The sequence below is a fragment of the Archocentrus centrarchus genome, chromosome 24 (genome assembly GCF_007364275.1).
Source record: "Archocentrus centrarchus isolate MPI-CPG fArcCen1 chromosome 24, fArcCen1, whole genome shotgun sequence".
Taxonomy (NCBI): Eukaryota; Metazoa; Chordata; class Actinopteri; order Cichliformes; family Cichlidae; genus Archocentrus; species Archocentrus centrarchus.
Window position 1 is genome coordinate 32,048,422 of NC_044369.1, and position 4,901 is coordinate 32,053,322.

At 39.1% G+C, this 4,901-nt stretch overlaps 1 protein-coding gene across 1 annotated transcript in view; it reads right to left on the reverse strand.

Moving 5' to 3' along the window:
• Positions 1-3,531: 3,531 nt before the first annotated feature.
• The window catches only part of ube2j1 (ubiquitin-conjugating enzyme E2, J1), a 40,058-nt gene continuing 38,688 nt past the window's right edge, over positions 3,532-4,901 (reverse strand). Inside the window, exon 8 of the mRNA XM_030722348.1 lies at positions 3,532-4,901. This exon is cut by the window's right edge and continues 1,120 nt beyond it. The gene's annotated coding sequence lies outside the window, so the exon portion shown is untranslated.

Sequence of the window (4,901 nt, forward strand, 5' to 3'; positions counted from 1 at the left end):
AATGACAAATAATTCAGCACAAAATAGCTAGTCACAATTGTGTCAAACACCTGTGTCTGATTACAAAGGCTTCTAATTCTGGTGGAAATGGGCTTTAAATGTTTCAGTATACAAAAAATCATTACATTACATTATACCCTGTTTTGTGATCACTTTGAAATAACATATCAATTTATAACCCACTTTTCAAAAAGGTAATGACTAATTTAAAACCTATGACACAAGAGTTCCACTCAACAGTTCAGTTTGAGGCTTTCTTTGTGCAGTTTTGTTTCATAAAGCTCCAAATCTGTCATTGGGTGACAAGTCAATTTAGCACCCAGACTCTTTTACAATTCAGCTATGTTGTTATAGCGACTTATGAAGAATGTTATTTGTGGTTTAAAGTGCCTTGAGTTGATCGTTTTTGTGATCTGGCACTATATAACTATATGTGGAATTTGCATGTTCTCCCTGTGTCTGTGTGGGTTTACTCCCATAGTCCAAAGACATGCAGTTACTGGGGTTAGGTTAATTGATGATTCTAAATTGCCCATAGGTGTGAGTGCCTTAGCCCTGCGACAGGCTGGTGACCTGTACAGGGTGTACCCTGCCTCTCACCCTATGTCAGCTGGGATAGGCTCCAGGCCCCCCCACGACCCTGAACAGGATAAGTGGAAGAGAATGGATGGATGGATAGTTTGGTTTGTCATTATCTTGCTGAAATAAACAAGTAAAATAGAAATAAATTGCTTATAAAATACTGTTTGGCGGCATATGTTGCTAATCTATGTATTCTTCGGCTTCACTGGTCCCATCACATAATGTATACGATAGTGATGGGTCGGTCTCTAAGAGTCGGCTCTTTAAAGTGAACGATGGGTGCCGGCTCCCGATAGTGAGCTCTTTCTTTTTTCTTTTAATTTTTTTTTTTTTGGTGGAAGCCGCATGTGAGTGGCTAGGATGAATGGTAGCATATGATTGTCTACACTGAGCGGGAGGGGGAGGGTCCATGGACACACTGCGCAGTAAGTAAACAAACACCAGAGAGGGAGGGGATCCTGCAAAATGTGCTCGGAGACAGGAAAGAGCTAAAGGAAGTTGTGCATTACATAGAGACTGCGCGGGAACAGTGCAGAAAATGAGTGACGGAAAACATAGTAAAGACTGGACACATTTTAGCCTTATACCTCCGAACATGTGGAAGCAGACACAGCGTACTTCAAACGTGCCAGCGTTTGCAGACTTCCGGCAACAAATACCGTAATACCACTACATGACTGTGAAGTGCACTTTCTGAGCTTTCAGGAACCATTTGAATTTTTTCTATAGCGTGAATGGTCGCGGAGTTACAGTAAAAAGCCAGCTGATCAGAATCAGAATCTTTATTGTCATTGTACACAGAAGTTGCACAACGAAATTTAAAATCAAGTTCCTTTGACCAGCTGACTCTGGAGTGATACCCTATGTCTTAATCAGCTGTTCGTGGCTAGTAAGGTCAGGAAACCCGTGATTCAGCAGCGGCCAACTGGCGTTAAAGGATTAATGTGATAGGCAGAGTGTAGACTGCAAATTTAAAATTTGATATTGAGCAGGCTCCACAAACAACCTGCACAGGCATATATGAATATTCATCCCTCAGTGCAATTAGAAGAACAAAACAGGGCAGGTCATCAGGCAGGAGAAACAGGATCAACTCCTCAAAGACCCTTGTTTTTTCTGATTTCCAATCTTTTGTTTAATAATTTGTATTTGGAGCACTATTATATGTTGAGTATATAAAGAAATGTTTGAGATAGGCCTAATGTATGTTTTTACATTAGTAATTCATTTTACACTTTTAAAAAAAAATTTAAATCTAAGGAGCCATTTGGGAGCCGAAAGAACCGGCTCTTATTTGGAAGCCAAGCCTAAAGAGCCGGCTCTCTGAAAAGATCCGGAATTCCCATCACTAGTATACGATACCAAAATTATGTACACTAGTATGCAATACCATCACAAGGTCCCTCTCTTCTTGAGCCTTTAGTTTAGCACTTGGACTCTTAATACATAGACATCTCATTGTAGTATTTGCTGCTTAACACAAGCACAAGCATAACACATTTCAACATCAGGGAATACAGCTGAGCGAATGATTAATTTCCAACTATATTAAGTAAGACATTAACTCCTGAAATTAAAGTTAAGCATCATAACTGGATAGTTTTAGTCAACATTAATGTCTAACTTATATAAAATGTGTCATGCTTGTTTTAACAGCTTATTTTGAATAAAAGAATTAAAATTAAACCACTAAAAGGAGCAAAAGTTCATTCTCCGTTTAACCAGCTGCTTTTCCACAGCTGTGCTTCGCACTCATGTTGCTAGGCGACATGAGCTAAGCAGAGGTGAGGGCAGGCGATGCTGATATGAAGGCTAGCTGTTCACTTCCAGCCTTTGCGGTCTTCGTCATAGACATATATACATGTCTATGGTCTTCGTGGGCTGCGGAGGACATGGGCCGGGTCCTTTGAACAATGCAGCCCTTGAATTTGGACATTGTGCGTCGATATAATCTATATGCGTGGAACTCGTGCACTGAGAAACGTTCCACGGTGCAAAGTGCGATTAAAATGCGTTAAAAATTTTAATTCGTTATTTTCCCCATAATTAATTAATCAAAATTAATGAATTAAAGTCCCACCCCTAATATATATATAAATATTTGTGTGTCCTCCATCACTGTGGTTGTTTATCAGCTGAGTGGCTGAGAGGAGAAGGGGCTGCGCAGCACTGTGCGCGTTTGTGGCGATCGAGTAAAGCAGTCACGATGTGAGAGCGAGACAGTCAGGTTCAGTCCTAACTGTCAGTTCAGTTGGTACACTTTCGGTGTGGTTACGGCCAACACGAACCGCTGAATTATAAATTAAAGGCAACTTTTGCTGGCAATCTCACACCGATCCTTTCAACATCCTGACAGACACTGACATATCAACATTACCGTGGAAGCACATGGCCTAAAATTAAAACTTTTTTTAAGATCGTGCAAAAGTAAATCTTTTTTTTTCTCCCATGTCCCTTGTGGGGTTCCACAGTTTTAATACTTACTATTAAATTACAATACCAAAGAGACAGGTGAAATTAAATGGCACGAAAAAATGCTTTGTACGTTCTGTTAAACATTGATATTTGTAAATCGTCCCTTAGCATTTTCTTGCTGAAACAAGCAATTCCTTACCTAAATGGCAGGCTATAATGGTCACAGAAACTTCAGATGTATAAATCACTTAGCATTAATGGGACCTTCACAAACAAGTGTTTTGGCACGTGCTGCTGGCAACAAATTACAGATGAGCATATATTCATTATAGAGCAAAAAATGAAAAAATAAATAATCTCAATTTAGACATTTGAAATGCCATTTTTGTATTTGTTGCAATTAAATATACAAATGCACATTGCAGTGATTACAGAACAGGGTATATACAACAGCTATTGGTATAAAGGAATATACTAGTACTATAGTCAAGTTCAAATCATTTTATTCTATACTGTATTTAGATTTTTTATGCATTTTTTTTTTTTTTTTTTAGAATTTTACTGACATATTTGACTTATGTTGTTGGTTTTATTGACCTAGACATTTACTTATTTAATCTGTTTTGTTATAGGTTCTCTTTCATTTTTGGCTGCCATAAAAAATAAATTTTCCTTTTGGGAAAAATAATAAATATATAATAATAATGTGGCAATACAGTATTGTGCAAAAGCCTTGAGCCACCCCTTGTTTATTTATATTTTGCATAAAAAAAGTTTCCTGTAGTCTTCAGTTCTTCTTTGGATGTTGACTGCCGTTTGTGCAGTTCCCTGTCAAGCTGATCCCAAACTGCTTCAAAAGCATTGAGGTCCAGACTGTCATGTTACGCTGTGTGGCAGAAGCAGGTAGGCCCCAAAATGCAGGACTCACAGGCAAAACTGAGCTGGAAGGGTGTTTATTGAGGTAGGACAAAAGAACACAGCTGTACTGGGATGAACAGGTGCCAGAACTAAATATAAGAAAACAGACCTGGACAGTAACACAGCAGTGGGAATCATAGGCGACAACGCAACACACAGGAGGTGAGGGTCACAACAAAAGGACAAAACAGACACAAGACCGCAGATGCACGGGAGACAGGGACAAAGGGAACTAGAAAACCAAAACAAATTAGGATATAACAAAACTCTCACAAAATGCTGGGCAGGACCCAGGACCATGGTTCTGGGGAGTGTTCCAGTGTGAGTCTTCCTATCCAGGTATGCTTTTTTTGCCAAGGCAGTACGTCCACGATCTTTGTGATGCTGAAAAATTAAGCTGTTTTCTGTTAGATTTTCCAGATGGCATTGCATATTAGGTCAAAATCTGATGGTACTTTTCTGCATTGATAATTCCCTCAATTATGAGACCCCCAACACTACAGACTGAAATGCAGACCCAGACCATGATAGAGCCTCTTCCATGTTTATAGATGGCTCTAGACACACACCGCTGTACCGCTCTTCTGATGTCATCTATATGTACGGACACTGATTTGAATCAAAAATGTAAAATTTGAATTCATCACTCCAGCAGACAGCCTTTTCTCACTGCTTCCCTTCCTTAAGAATGGGTTCTTGACTGACACCCTTCCTCAGACACAATTTCTGATGAAGCAAACAGATCAAATGGCCCAACTGAAAGGCCAGATACAGCTCTCAAGTACCAAGTCAGGTCTTGCCTGGATTTTTTCCTATTTATTAAAGATTTCAGATACTGTTCTTCTGATGTAGCTAGTTTTTTCTTTTAGGTGATTTCTCTCTCTCTCTTTTTTTTTAAAATACAACCAAAAAAACAAAACAACCCACTGAGAATAGTCAGGAATAAGGGCTGGAGCAAAAATGAGTGAAAAGGGGCTAATAGTTAA